This window comes from Oryctolagus cuniculus, chromosome 6, assembly GCF_964237555.1.
Source record: "Oryctolagus cuniculus chromosome 6, mOryCun1.1, whole genome shotgun sequence".
Lineage (NCBI taxonomy): Eukaryota > Metazoa > Chordata > Mammalia > Lagomorpha > Leporidae > Oryctolagus > Oryctolagus cuniculus.
This window is the reverse complement of record NC_091437.1, coordinates 20,380,366-20,396,596: the sequence shown is the minus strand read 5'-3', so window position 1 is coordinate 20,396,596 and position 16,231 is coordinate 20,380,366. Positions and strand designations below refer to the sequence as shown.

At 42.8% G+C, this 16,231-nt stretch overlaps 1 protein-coding gene and 1 pseudogene across 2 annotated transcripts in view; one reads left to right on the top strand and one right to left on the bottom strand.

The window, feature by feature from the left end:
- The window catches only part of FNIP1 (folliculin interacting protein 1), a 132,018-nt gene that overhangs the window by 23,829 nt on the left and 91,958 nt on the right, over positions 1-16,231 (top strand). The window lies entirely within an intron of this gene.
- LOC103347977 (ATP synthase subunit g, mitochondrial pseudogene) lies at positions 13,933-14,284 on the bottom strand (annotated as a pseudogene).

Here is a 16,231-nt window from a genome sequence, read left to right as displayed (position 1 = left end):
AGTGACAGAGGCAGACAAATCTTCCAACTGCTGGTTTATTCCCTAAATGTCCTCAACAGCCAGGACTGGGCCAGGCCGGATCCAGGGACTCCATCTGGGTCTCCCATGTGGACGGCCAGGGCTCAACCACTCAGACCATCTGTGGATGCTTCCCCAGGCACATTAGCAAGGAGCTGGATTGGGGATGGAACATTAGGGACTTAAACTGGCATCCTGGTAGAGAATGCCAGCGTCAAAAGGAGCGGCTTAAGTTGCTCTTCCGCGGATGCCAGTTCTCCAGGGAACATGTTAACTGCTTTTTAAAAAAAATCTGGGGCTCACTAGGCTAATCCTCCACCTGTGGCGCTGGCACACCAGGTTCTAGTCCCGATTTGGGGGCCGGATTCTGTCCCGGTCGCTCCTCTTCCAGGCCAGCTTTCTGCTGTGGCCAGGGAGTGCAGTGGAGGATGGCCCAAGTGCCTGGGCCCTGCACCCGCGTGGGAGACCAGGAGGAAGCACCTGGCTCCTGGCTTTGGATCAGTGCGATGCGCCGGCCACAGCACGCTGGCTGCAGCGGCCATTGGAGGGTGAACCAACCGAAAAGGAAGACCTTTCTCTCTGTCTCTCTCTCTCACTGTCTGCTCTGCCTGTCAAAAAATAAAAATAAAATTAAAAAAAAAATCTGGAAACTTTACTCCTCTTAACTGAAACTCTATACCTTTTGACACCATGTCTTCCCATTTTCTTCCCTTGTAACTACTCTTCTGTTCTCTACTTTCTACCTTTTTATGTGTCACATTCAAGTGAGATTGTCTTGTTTCTCTTTCTGTGCCTGACATTTCACTCAGTACAATTGTCTTCCAGATTCATCCATATTATCGCAAATGACAGAATTTCTTTATTTTTTTAAAGGCTGAATACTATTTTATTGTGTAAATAGACCAGATTTGTCTTTGCATTGATGCATTGATGAACGCTTAGGTTGATTCAGTGTGTTTGCTATTGTGGATAATACTGTAGTGATCATGGAAATGCCAGTATCTCTCTGATGTACTAATTACATTTACTTTGCGTGTATACCCAGAAGTAGGATTGCTGGATTGTGTGGTAGTTTTGTATGTATATATTTTTTGAGGAACCACCACAATGTTTTGAATTTAAGTTATCACTAATAATTCGCAGGGCTTCCCTTTTCAGTATATCCTTGCTATTGTGTATCTCTTAAGTTTTAAATAATAGCCATTCTAACAGGTGTGAGGTGATAGCTCATTTTGGCTTTAATTTGCATTTCCCTGATGAGTAATGATGTGGAGCATTTTTTTCATATACCCGTTGGCCATTTGTTTGTCTTTTGAAAACTGTCTATTCAGGTCCTTTGCTCAATGTTTGATTGGATTATTTTCTTGTTATTAAGTTGAGTTCCTTACATATTTTAGATATGAACTCTAAATCAGATTCATGGTTTGCAAATACTTTCTTCATTGGGTTATTCTGAGGAGTTGTTAGATTGGCCTCAGTACCACATTTAATTATTCATCACATCTTTTTGTTTTGCTTTCTCAAATCCTTTTACCACATTGCCATTGCTGTCATCCTTTGGCTCAGTCCTGATAAGTTTATGGTGGTTCTCTCTGTTTATTAACAGCACCAATATTGCATTACATTGCTAAAAATTTTATGATGTTCCTTCTTGGTTTTTTTTTTTTTACTCATATCTGAAAACTTTTGTTTTGTTTGAGAATTTCAGTGGATGAGTTTTACCTTTCCATCCTTATTAGCTAAATCTGAACACAACTCTTTGTTCAGTATCTTTGAATCTGTTACTAATATTTTCCTTTTATCTTGTATGTCCTAGTGGGTGCTGTGCCTCTCTCCCCATGTCACAGTGTCTCCTCTAGTGCAGAAATTTCTAAAAAGTTCTAGATATCTCTCATATTGTAATACTCTGTTATGTAATGACTAATATTTTTGCCTATTCTCTGTCTTAATTAGAATATAGGGTCTTCTAAGACTGGAATGACTATTTTTACTTCTACAAAAGCCTTTTTTGATTTTTAGTATAAAATGCTTATATGCTGTATCATAGAATAAATACATGCACTTTTATGTCTTAAGCTTAGTGTTGTGCCTAGCACAAAGTAGGAATCTAACATGTGTGTGTTGTGAATAAAATGGAATTAATCACTTAATGGTAGTCACTCTTTATTGTATCTATAAAATATGCCAGGCATTATGCTGTGTGCTTCATATATTTTTAATCTCTTAAAACCCTACAACAATTATATGAAATAAGTATTGGTATTTACCTTAATAGTTGTAACATTTACCAGTGTAGCTAATAAATAACAAATTAGGACTTGTACCTTGTGCTGTGTCTACCATTTATTTTATGTGATTTCTTATTTTTTTGGATGTCAGAGAGAGGGAGCACGTAAGTACTTCTACTTGCTGGTTCACTCCCCAAATTCCTGCAATTGTTGAGGCTGGGCCATGCAAGCCAGGAGCCTGGAACTCAGTCCAGGTCTCCCATGTGGGTAGCGGGGACACAAGTACCTGGGCCATCACATGCTGTGTCCCAGGGTGTGCTTTAGCAGAAAATCAGAATTGGATGGAGAACCTGAACTTGAGCCCAGGCACTCCCATACGGGATGCTGGCAACTGTGTATCAGTCAAGTTCTCAAATTCCAGCCAGAGGCCAGTCTTACAAGCAGGCCTTTCTAAGGATAGGAGTCTTAGACCTGCCATAGTAACTCCTGTCTACACATTTGTACTCTGACTTTCATGCTGTTTTTCTAGGTTTTGTGTTGAATGCCTTGTCCCCACGTTGATAAATCCACAAGGAATAGTTTATAGATTGCTTTTATGTATATTATTTTATTCCTCTAACAATTTCGTGGTTTGTACTGATAGAAGAAACAACTTTTTTTAAAGATTTGTTTCTTTATTTGAAAGAGTTACATTACAGAGAAGGAGAGAGAGAGAGAGAGAGGGAGGGAGGGAGGGAAGGAGGGAGAGAGATATATATCTTCCATCTGCTGGTTCACTCCCCAAATGACTAAAATGATCAGGGTTGGACCAGGTGGAAGCCAGGTGCCAGGAGCTTCATCTGGGTCTTCCACGTATGCGCTGGGGCCCAAGGACTTGCACCGTTTTCCACTGCTTTCCGAAGTGCATTACTGGGGAGCTGTGTGGGAAGTGGAGAGCCCAGGACTTGAACTGGCACCAATATGAGAAGCCAGCACTGCAGGCAATGGCTTTACCTGCTACACCACAGCGCCATCCCAGAAGTAACTTTTTAAACCATTTTATAGGTGAGTAAATAAAGATTTGAGGAGCTTAACTGATGTTCACTACACAAAAGCTAATAAAGGTTGTATGCCAGGTCTCATGAGCTCTACTTATTTTTTATAAGGATTTTATTTATTTATTTGAGAGGCAGAGTTAATAGACAGTGAGAAGGAGAAACAGAGAGAAAGGTCTTCCGTCCTTTGGTTCACTCCCCAGTTGGCTGCAATGGCAAGAGCTGTGCCAATCCGAAGCCAGGAGCCAGGAGCTTCTTCCGGGTCTCCCACATGGGTACAGGGGCCCAAGCACTTGTGGGCCACCTTCTACTGCTTTTCCAGGCCACAGCAGAGAGCTGGATTGAAAGAGGAGCAGCTGGGACTAGAACCAGCGCCCACATGGGATGGCGGCGCTGCAGGTGGAGGATTAACCTAGTGTGCCATGGCACTGGCCTCAAGCTCTACATATTTTAAGTAATCTTTTAAAATAATGATTTATTTCTTTAAATTTGGCCAGTGCTGAGAGAGAAAATTAAAGGGGAAAAGTGTTCTGGAAGCTTTCCTTAAAATTTCCCTAATATTTATAATTTCCTTAATCTTTATGGAAGAGAGAAAAGGGAATTGTATGGTCAGGTTATGTGTTTAGAATGATTTGTTTCCTTGTGATTGATAAAAAGTTGGAGAGAATACTGAATGCAGTACCCCTGAAGATGTGGTATACTATCTCAAAATAATTATTAGCAAGAAGGTACTGAAAAATATTTGTATCTTGTCATAAAATAAACAAACATAAAAAAGCACTGGGATAGATGTTTGGCACAGCGGTTAAGACACTGCTTTGGACACCTGCATTCTATTTCAGAGGCCTGGGTTCAAGTCCCAACTTTGTTTCTGAATCCAACTTCCTGCTAATACGTACTCTGGTGGGCAGCAGATAGTGACTCAGGTACTTCGGAGCTTGCCACCCACATAGAAATCCAGATTCTGCTTTCATTCTGGTCCAGTCTCAGCTGGTGTGGACATTTGAGGAGTGAACCAGTGGATAGGAAAATTCTCTCTCTGCCTTTCAAGTACATAAAAATTTATTAAAACATAATAAATTCTATTTAGTATTTTGTTAATCTTAAGTTTAATAAGTTGATTTTGATATAAGTCGTTTTATCAGCATTCCTTCAGAAATTAGTTTTAACATGAGAGGCTACTAAGTGTCAGTCACAGTGCTAGAGACTAGAGTGCAGCTGTGCACAAGTTGCATTGCTTATGGAGGCTATTGACAACAGTCTATTAATTGCCAGTATGTTGGTTTTGCAGTGTCAGTTTATAGTTTCATGGAAGGAAAGAGAGAGACAATGGGGCAAATAGAGTCAACTTCCAGATGTAGCATTGGTGAAGGGAGTGGAGTGACTAGGAAGGCTTATTTTGTGAAACCTTGTAAGCTGAGAAAATGAAACAGTCTACCAGGAGAACAGGTGAATATGTGGCAGACAAAAACAAAAACGCAATGAAGGAAAACTTTGTTTTGAAAGACTTATTGAAGTGATATGGGCAGGGAATGGGTTGAAGCGGGTAGGCAAAAGGCGAGTAAACTTGGAGCTTTATGCTGAGAATAGTGTGGGTTAACAAGGGGATTTAAAGTAGGTGAATGACGCATTAAGATTTTCAGACTTTGGCTACTGTGTTTGACTATAGTGTGGAGAAAGAATTGGAGGAAAGTAGGAGGTGAGGCTGGAAGAATGATTTAAGTGGTGAGAGGTTATGGTGGCTCAGACCACAATTATGGTAGTGTGTTATTTGTGGTGGTGGGCCGACTCAAAGCATTTAGGAGGTGGAAGCAACAGGACTTGGAGACTTCTGATTTCTGGTTTGAGTGGATGAGTAAAGACAAGTAAGTTGTCTCCAGTTACACAGATACTCAGACTAGTTAGATTAAATTAGAGAAATATACTTCTACTTAATTCAACTACTGATTCTCCTGTTTTGAAATATTTCCCTTTTCATAGTTTTCTCTTTTTTTTTAATCACTTTGTTGGTTTTCCAGCTTGGGGCGAGTTCTTTTCTATTGTGAAACCTCTCAGTGGAAAGACAGATCATGTTCTATTTTAAGAGTATGATGGTTATCAAGTTATTTTGTATTCTGTGGAGGAGAGGATATCCAGAACCTGGGTAATCAAAGAAATGTTTCTTGAAATGAATGTACAAGTTTTGGTACCAGTCTAGATGTATATATAGAAGACCATAATGCAGAAAGTATAAATGTCTTCTTTTCCTTTTCTAATCCCAGTTTCGTTTCCTTGGGGTCATTTCTTTGAACAGTTAATTGTGTTTTCATATTAAGTTTCTGGTTTAACTTCCTTGAAGATTTTGACCATACATAGAAGCATGCTGATATGTTGTTTGCCTCCATATTGACAGTGTCCATACTGTTCTGAATCTTGTTTTTCTTCACATAATAATTAACCTTGTGGGTCTTCCCATCTGTCTCATCCCCCCTCACCAAAGACTTACTTATCTATTTGAAAGAGTTAGAGAGAGAGAGAGAGAGAGAGAGAGATCTTCCATTCACTAGTTCATTCCCTGAGAGGTTGCACCCACGGTAACTGGAGCAATCCAAAACCAGGAGCTTCTTCCAAGCGCAGGGTCCCAAGCACTTGGGCCATCTTCTGCTGATTCCCCAGGTGCACTAGGAGGCAGCTGGATTGGAAGTAGAGCAACTAGGACTCAAACCTGCATCCTGTATGGGATGCTGGCACTGCAGGCGGTGGCTTTCCTGGTACGCCACAACGCCAGCCCCCCAGCTGTCTCATCCTTTTAGAGGCTTGCATAGAATTCTGAGGGAATGTGCCATGTTTTGTTTATCAAATCTCCAATTGGTGGGCATTTTTGTTTCTGGGATTTCCCCCCTTCATTTAGTGCTTAAGTAAACGTGTTTGTAGTATATGTGATTATACTTGGTTTACATCCAGATTTGTATCACAGGTCTATCAGATGAGTTGTGTAGCCTTATATGTGTTTCTATGTAAAATAACTGTAATTGCTTCCAGGGCTGATACAGGGATTGAAGTAGCTAGCACTGGGATGAGAATTTAGTTAGGTATATGAATATGAAATGACCTTAAACCCAGATTTTGGCCTTAGAACACTTATGTGCTTGACTTCTGGTAAATTAACCTATAAATTGCTTCAGATTTAACACTAATGATCTAGGCATGAAATACTTCTTTTTTTTAATTTAAGATTTATTTTATTATTTTGAAAGTTGGAATGAGAGAGAAAGAGAGAGGACAAGACAGACAAATCTTCCATTTGCTGGCTCATTCCCAGATGGCTGTAACAACCAGCTTTGGGTCTGGCCAAAGCCAGCAGCTTCATCTGGGTCTCTCATGTGGGTAGCAGGAGCCCAAACACTTGAGCCATTTCTCTGCAAGTCTTTTTCCCAGGCCATTAGCAGAGAGCTGGATCAGAAGTGGAGCAGCCAGGACTCAAACTGGCGCCCATACGGGATGCGGCGTTGTAGACAGCAGCTTTACCTGCCATGCCACAGTGCCGGCCGCGAGTCCTTTGCTTTTTCTGGAAAAACACGCTGATGTTAAAATACAGAACCACTGAAAGTCAGTGTTTGTAAGGTGAGCTAATATGCCTCTTTCATGAATGGTCAGCTAATGAAATACTGTAATTCTATTGAAGTTTATAAGTTCAAGGGCATTGTTTTCTGCTAGGTTTGTCTGTTTGAATTCAACCTAGGAGTTGAGATTACTGAGCCAGTTACTGTTCACCCTTGGTCCTGTGACCTTTAGGGCCTGTTTTGCCATATGCTTGTCACTTGTGTAGAAAACAAGCTTGCTACAGCTTCTAAGAATATATAATGTGGGGTTAAAGCCCTGGTCTGCAGTGCCAGCATCCCATATGGGCACTTGTTCGAGTCCCAGCTCCTCCACTTCAGATCCAGCTCGCTGGTATGGCCTGGGAAAACAGTAGAAGATGGCCCAATTCCTTGGGCCCCTGTACCCGCATGGGAGACACAGAAGAAGCTCCTGGTGCCTGGCTTCGGATTGGTACAGCTCCGGCCGATGTGGCCATCTGGGGAATGAACCAGCGGATAGAAGACCTTTCTGTCTCTCTGCCTCTCTGTAACTCTGCCTTTCAAATAAATACATAGATAAATCTTTAAAAAAAGAAGAATATATAATATGGACTTGTCTGGAATAGCAGGGTTGGGACATGCAGAAATTGGGAAAGAAACTAATATTTTAATTGTTTACTAGATGAATCTGAGTTCGTCATAGATATGAACTGTTCAAGAGTAGAGTTCCAGCCGTGGTATCTGAGCCTACTGCTGAGGATTGGCCCCTGTGGAGTTAAAGCACATTTAAAAAAAGAGAAATAATGCTGGCATTCTGGATCTGTATCAGCTGCCAGGACAGCACTTAGTTTACAGAAAACTTAGATTGATTTTCTCTTAGTCATACATTTATATCGGAAGACATAAAGGAATTGAAATGCAAATCATAATTTGCTTCTATAAAAATTCTAGACTCTTCACTGAAACAAAAGAGCAGGATGCTACTTGTGAAACTGGAGGACTGGATAGATGAAACATTTTTGCAAAAATAGGTTTTTTCATAGGCAGCTGATTTCTTAAAAGCTTCCAGTACCTCAGGATCCTGTTGCTAGGATTAAGCCTTTTTGCATTGCAGCATTAGAGCCTTTTATTTGAGTTAAATTCAGACTTCTTGGTATGTCACCTGACAGTCTTGTGGTTTCAGATGAATGTAGTTCGTAGCTATTATTAACCTGGGTGGCAGTTGTGCATAACTGGAGTTTTTAGGGATTTTGAAGAGTGGAACTGCGTAAGAGAAATAATGAATAGGTTAAGACAAGATAGTATTTCTCAAATATGTTAACATCACAGTCACTCCAAATGCAGCCCAGCCTCCCCTCCCCACCACCAGTGTGGGCATTTAGGGGAATGAACCAACAAATGGGAGTATTTTCTGTCTGCCTCTCAAATAAATTTATTTTTTTTAATTTTTAATTTTTTTTTTATTTTTTGACAGGCAGAGTGGACAGTGAGAGAGAGAGACAGAGAGAAAGGTCTTCCTTTGCCGTTGGTGCACCCTCCAATGGCCGCCGCGGCTGGCACGCTGCAGCTGGCGCACTGCGCTGATCTGATGGCAGGAGCCAGGTGCTTCTCCTGGTCTCCCATGCGGGTGCAGGGCCCAAGGACTTGGGCCATCCTCCACTGCACTCCCTGCCCACAGCAGAGAGCTGGCCTGGAAGAGGGGCAACCGGGACAGAATCCGGCACCCCAACCGGGACTAGAACCCGGTGTGCCGGTGCCGCAAGGTGGAGGATTAGCCTAGTGAGCTGCGGCGCCGGCCTCAAATAAATTTAGAAACACACACACACATGAGCACACACATTATGTATGTCAGCATTTGTCACAGAAGTTGGGCTGCTGCTTGGGATGTCCGCATTCCATTTCATGTTGCAATGTCTGGGTTTGAGTCCCAAAACTGGTGTCCCTTCCAGCTTACCTCTAATGCACACTTTGGGAGGCAGTAGTTGATGGCTTAAGGGGTTGGTCCTCTTGGAGCCGGCACTGTGGCGCAGCAGGTTAAAACCCCTGCCTGTAGTGCCAACATCCCATATGGGCACTGGTTCGAGTCCTGACTGCTCCACTTCCAATCCCCTGGACCCACATGGGAGACCTGGAAGAGGCTTTGGTTCCTGGCTTTGGATAGGCTCAGCTCTGGCTGTTGTGGCCATGTGGGGAGTGAACCATCGGATGGAAGACCTCTCTCTCTGTCTCTATCTCTACCTCTCTCTGTAACTCTACCTTTCAGATAAATAAAATAAATCCTAGGGGGGGGTGGGGAGGTGGTTGGGTCCTTACCACCCCTGTGAGAGCCTTGAATTGCATTCCCAGCTCCTGACTTTAACTTTAGCCCCTCAGCCATTGTGGGGTGGATGATGGAGGATCTGTCTCTCAGTCTTTCAGGTAAATAAATAAAATATGGATACATAATTTATAACCTATATGTTCTTGTGGTATGTGTGTCTTTTTTTTTAAAGTGTACTAGATTGTTTTTTTTTTTTTTTAAGATTTTATGTATTTATTTATTTGAGAGGTAGAGTTACAGACAATGAGAGGGAGAGACAGAAAGGTCTTCCTTCTGTTGGTTCACTCCCCACATGGCCACAGTGGCTGGAGCTGTGCTGATCTGAAACCAGGAACCAGGAGCTTCTTCTGGGTCTCCCATGCGGGTGCAGCGGCCCAAGGAATTGGGCCGTCTTCTACTGCTTTTCCAGGCTACAGCAGAGCGCTGGATTGGAAGAGGAGCAGCTGGGACTAGAACCAGTGATCATATGGGATGCTGGCGCCTCAGGTGGAGGATTAACCTGCACCACGGTGCCGGCCCCTGTATATGTGTCTTTTCAATCTATCACTACTACTCTTAAATTTACATAGAAACACTGCAAGTATTTGAAAGCAGTTTGTTTTGTGTTTTTGTGTGTATGCCAAGTTCATATTTATACGTAAAATTTAAATTAAAAATGACATTGTATTAGTGTGTTGCTCATAATTGAATTATTTTTATAGTTATTGTTCCTTAGCTTATGGACATGGATCTGAATTTATCTAGTATTATTTTGGATGCTCTGTGATCACCTTAAATGTGTGTCCCCAGTTAGTCATTTGAATTAAATAATTTGAGTTAGTAGTGAAATAATATATATTTACTTAAAAGACTTATTTATTTAGTTAAAAGTTAGGGTAACAGAGAGAGAGGGAGAGACAGATCTTTCATTTGCTGGTTTACTCCCCAAATGGCTGCAACACCTGGGCCTGGGCCAGGCCAAAGCCAGGTGCCAGGAATGCAAGCTGTGTCATCACAAGGGTGGCAGGGACCCAGTATTTGAACTATGATCTACTGCCTCCAAGATGTGCATTAACTGGAAGCCAGAATCAAGAGTGGAGCTGACTCAAACCCAGCCATGCTGATGTGGGTTGCAGGCCTTCCAAATGCCATCTTAATAGTGTGGCCAAAAAGCCTGTTGCCTAAGTTGTTTTTTTTTTTTTTTTTAAAGTGATTATTTTGGAGCCATAGAGACAAAATGAGGAAGCGAGCTCTCATTTACCTGGCTCACTCCCTAGATGCCCACAGTGGATGGGTTGGGCTTGAGCCAGAGCCACGAGCTAGAATGAAATACAGGTCTCCCACATAGGTGGCAAGAACCCATCCACTCTACCTCCAAGGTTGGGTTGCTAAGAAGGTAGAGCCAGGAATCATGTGTGGGATGCAGGCATTCTTTTTTTTTTTTTTTTTTTAATTTTTATTTGACAGGTAGAGTTAGAGTTAAGACTTAGAGAAAGAGAGAGAGAGAGAGAGGTCTTCCTTTTCCGTTGGTTCACTCCCCTAATGGCCTCTACGGCTGGCGCTGTGCCCATCCAAAGCCAGGAGCCAGGTGCTTCTCATGGTCTCCCATGCAGGTGCAGGGCCCAAGCACTTGGGCCGTCCTCCACTGCACTCCCTGGCCACAGCAGAGAGCTGGACTGGAAGAGGGGCAACCGGGACAGAATCCAGCACCCCGACTGGGACTAGAACCTGGTGTGCCGGCGCCGCAAGGTGGAGGATTAGCCTAGTGAGCCGTGATGCCGGCCCGGGACGCAGGCATTCTTAACAGCCAAGCTAAATGTCTTCTTGAGATCTTTAATACTGGTAATAGTTTAAATGTTTTTACTTTAGAAGATTTTTTTCACCTGTATTATTTAATTTGATTAATCATGGTGGTAATCCTATAGGCAAGCAGTTGATAGGGCCTGTTATTGAAAGATAAATGATATTCATTAGAATTTCACTAATATTCTGGGTATAATTGAATTTACTGTGACTTAAGCAATCAAAGATTATTCAGTGTTATTATAATATTTGGTGTATTAAAACATAGTTGGAGAGATTGGCATCTAGCCTAGCAGTTACGATATTGTTTAAGCAGCCCCATGTGCTGCATTGAAGTTCCTGGGTTTTATTTCTGGCTCTGGCTCCTTAGCTTCCAGATTCCTGCTAATGCAGACCCTGTAAGGAAACAGTGATGGTTCCAGTAACTGGATTCCTGCTACCCAGTGGGAGATGTGGGTTGAGTTCCTGGCTTCCAGCTCTAGCCCCAGTGCAGCCCCAGTCAACTGCGTACATTTGGGAAGTAAACCAGTGGATGGGAATGCTTGTACATGTTTCTTTCTCTCCCTACCTCTCTCTCTCACAAATAAATAAATTAAAATTAAAAAAAAAAAAAAACCCAGTACTTGGAGAAAGGTAATTGAATGTAAGAAGACTAAGTAAATAGTGACCTAGATATTTTTTTTATAAGAACGAGTCCTAAATTGATAACTAAATTATTTGGAACTGAGATTAACAAATTTATTTTTCATGGGGCGGGCACTGTGGAATAGCAGGTAAGTCACCGCCTGCACTGCCAGCATCCCATATGGGCGCTGGTTTGAGACCTGGCTTCTCCACTTCTGATCCAGCTCTCTGCTATGGTCTGGAAAAGCAGTAGATGATGGCCCAAGTACTTGGGGTCCTGCACCTGTGTGGGAGACCCAGCGGAAGCTCCTGGATTCTGGCTCCGCATGGGCACAGCTGCCACCGATGCAGCCATCTGGGGCGCAAACCGCGGATGGAAGACCTTTCTCTCTCTGCCTCTCCTCTCTCTGTGTAACTCTGACTTTCAAGTAAATAAATAAATCTTTTAAAAAAATTATTTTTATGTCTGGGTAGATAAATGATTATGTACATATAAACTTCCAGCATTAAAATAATACCTCTTGAAATAGCTGTTCATTAAACCAGTTGTTTAGCAAATTAGGGTTCTATTCTTATATCTTATCCCTGTAGTATTTAGGTTAATTTGTGATTAAACAGTTGTTAGGGGACCTGGTACTGTGGCTCAGCAGGTGAATGTTCTGGCCTGAAGCACCTGCATCCCATATGGGCGCCAGTTCAAGACCCAGCTGCTCCACTTCAGTTCTAGCTCTCTGCTATGGTGTGGGAAAGCAGTGGAAGATGCACCTGAGTGGGGGACCCGGAAGAAGCTCCTAGCTCCTGGCTTTGGACTGGCGCAGCTCTGGCCATTGCGGCCAACTGGGGAGTGAACCATCGGATGGAAGACCTCTCTCTCTCCTCTCTCTGCCTCTCCTCTCTCTAACTCTGACTTTCTTTTTATTTATTTTTTATTTACTTATTTTTATTAGCCTATTGAGCCGTGGTGCTGGCCAACTCTGACTTTCAAATAAATAAATAAATCTTAAAAAAAAAAAAGGCTGGCACCGTGGTTCACTTGGCTAGTCCTCCGCCTGTGGTGCCGGCACCCGGTGGGGTGCTGGGTACTAGTCCCGGTTGCTCCTCTTCCAGTCTAGCTCTCTGCTGTGGCCCGGGAGGGTAGTGGAGGATGGCCCAAGTGCTTGGGTCCCTGTACCCACATAGGAGACTGGGAGGAGGCACCCGGCTCCTGGCTTCGGATGGACACAGCGCCAGCTGTAGAGGCCATTAGGGGAGTGAACCAATGGAAAAGGAAGACCTTTCTCTCTCTCTCTCTCTCTCTCTCTATCTCACTGTCTGACTCTGCATGTCCCCCCCCCCCCAATAAAACAGTTGTTAGCTGGGGTGGAATTTCCATTGTCTATAAAGTCAGTTGGTATTATATGGATAAGAAAATTGATACAGTAATGGTGTCTTGTCACTGAAATCCTACTTTGTTAAGAAAATTTGTTTCAAGCATTTAAATTTTTTAAAAAAATTAATTAACATGAAATTTATGAACTTTTTTATGGAGTAATATTTCAACACCTGCATACAGTGTAAATTGACCAAATCAGGGGCTGTTACTGTGTCAGTGGGTTAAGCAGCCACTTGGGAGACTCATCCCATGTTGGAGTACCAGTTTGAACCTTGGCTATTTTTACTGTCCAGTTCCATGCTGATGCATCTGGGAAGGCAGCAGAAGATGGCCCAAATTCTTGGCCTACTGCCATGTATGTGGGAGACCAGGATAGATTCTTGGCTTTGGCTTGGCCCAGACCTGGCTGTGGTAGCCATTGGGGGCATCAAGTGCATGGAAGATCTGTCTGTCTCTGTCTATCCTGCCTCTCCTTCCTGCTGCCTCTCTTTCTCTCTCTGCCTTTCTTTTTCTTTTCTTTTTTTTTTTTTCTTTTCTTTTTTTTTTTTTGACAGGCAGAGTTAGAGAGAGAGAGAGAAAGGTCTTCCTTCCATTGGTTCACCCCCCAAATGGCCGCTATGTCTGGCGCGCTGTGCTGATGAGAAGCCAGGAGCAGGTGCTTCTCCTGGTCTCCCATGCAGGTGCAGGGCCCAAGCACTTGGGCCATCCTCCACTGCACTCCCGGGCCACAGCAGAGAGCTGGCCTGGAAGAGGAGCAACCGGGACAGAATCTGGCGCCCCGACCAGGACTAGAACCTGGTGTGCCAGCACCGCAGGCAGAGGATTAGCCTAGTGAGCCGTGGTGCCAGCTGCCTTTTTCTTTTTCTTTCTTTTTTTAGCATCTGAGAGAAACATTTATTTTTGACATATTTTATTCAGATAACAATCTCAACACTCATGGTCCAAAACCACTCAAATAGTAAATCAAATATAATCTGATGTTGAACATTGGTCTTTAAACATCGCAGAGCACGATGCCACGCTTGCCTATGATCTCTGATGTAGAACCACATCCACACCTCAGTGGCCACCAAACCATTCAGCACAGCTTCCTTAGCTGTGAGCTCTTTGAAGCTACCAGTCTGAGCACTGTTGGCTATTTTTTTTCAGGCTTTGAATAGCTGTGGGGATCTTGGCAGGGTTTGGAGGAACCATCTCAACCTTGGTGTAGTGCCAAAATGTGGCCAATCGAGACTTTGAGTAAGTCACAGCAGTGTTCACCAGTGCGGGGCTCTTCTCTGTGAGGTTACGGACGAACTGGGCCATGGTTCTAGGCTGGAAAGTTCGTCGCTGCCAACATTAAAAAAGCAAAACAAGCAAACAAACAAAAAACTGACCAAATCAGACAATTAGGATTTCTGATTCCTTTCTTTTCTTTATATTTGGAGCCTATCAGCTCCTCTCTTATAATTCTATGGAATGTATAATATGAAATTGTGAACTATGAGTACCTTACTGTGCTGTGGAACACCAGAACCTATTTTACCTGTGTTTTGGTCCCTTTGTCCAACCTCCATCTGTCTGCCCACTCATTCCACCCTTCCTAAACTCCATTTTGAAAGTTCAGGTCAGCTTTTTGGTTAACTTCTACATATGAGAAAATGCAGTATTTGTCTTTGTGCTTAGTGTATTTCACTTAACATAATGAACTATATCTAGTTCCTTCCATTTTGCTGCAGATGTCAGTGTTTCATTCCTTAATGGTGGCTGGATATTATTCCTTTGTGTAAATATGTACCACATTTTCCTTTTTCTTTCTTTTTTTTTTGGACAGGCAGAGTTAGAAAGTGAGAGACAGAGAGAAAGGTCTTCCTTCTGTTGGTTCAACCCCCAATGGCCACTACGGCCAGCACACTGCGCTGATCCGAAGCCAGGAGCCAGGTGCTTCTTCCTGGTCTCCCGTGTGGGTGCAGAGCCCAAACACTTGGACCATCCTCCACTGCACTCCCGGGCCACAGCAGAGAGCTGTACTGGAAGAGGAGCAACCGGGACAGAACCGGCCCCCCAACCGGTACTAGAACCCGGTGTGCCAGCGCCACAGGTGGAGGATTAGCCTAGTGAGCCGTGGCACCAGCCCACATTTTCTTTATACATTCATGCACCCACAGGCTTATAGGTTGTTTTGATATCTTTGTTGCTTTGAGTAGTGCTAGAAAATTTGAACATGAAAGTACAGGTATCTCTTTCATATGTGGATTTTATTTCCTTTGGATGTATAACCAGAAGTGTGATAACTGGCTAATATAGTTGATCTATTTTTATTTTTTGAGGTATCACCATACTGTTTTCCATAATGTTAAACTAATTTGCATTCCTACCAGTGGTAGATAAGTATTTTCTTTTCTTTACATCCTTGCCAGCATTTGTTGTCTTATTGATAATAACCATTCTAACTAAAGTGACATAATAACCCATTGTGGTTTTGATCTGCATTTCTGTGATGACTAGGGATATGGAGAATTTCTTCTTGTATTTGTTGACCATGTGTGTTTCTTCTTTGTGAAATATTTATTCAGATTCTCTACCCATTTTTTAAAAAAAGATTTATTTATTCATTTGACAGTGACAGAGAAAGAGAGGGAGAAAGAGTGATATCTTCTATCTACTGGTTCATTGCCCGAATGGCCTCAATAGCCAGGGCTGGTCCAGGCTGAAGCTGGGAGCCTGGTCTCCCATGTTGGTGGCATAGACCCAAGTACTTGGGTCATTCTTCTTTTCCCAGGCACATCAGCAGAGAACTGGATTGGAAGTGGAGCAGCTGGGGCTTGAACCTGTACTCTGGTGTGGAACGCTGTGGAAAGCAGTGGCTTAACCTGCTATGTTACAGTGCTGCCTTCCCTTACCCATTTGTGAACCAAATTACTTGTTTTTTGTTGTTATTGAGATTTTTGAGTTCCCTGTATATTCTAAATATTAATCCTTTGTCAGACAAATAGTTCGCAAATATGTTCTCCCCTTTTGGTTGTTGTCTTGTAACTCTGTTATTTCCTTTGCTGTGCCAGAAGCTTCTTAATTTGAAATGATGCCATTTGTCTATTTTCGATTTTGTTTCCTGTGCTTTGGGGGTCTTATGCAAGAAATTGTTGCCTATTCCATCGCCTTTGGCCCCCCGCCCCCCGTAGTTTGATAATTTCAGGTCTTACATGGGGGTCTTTGATCCATTTTGAATTAATTTTTTTCTAATCAGAGATTGTGGGGGGAAGGGAGCCTAGATTCTGTCTTCTAAATATGTATTGGCAATTTTTACAGCACTA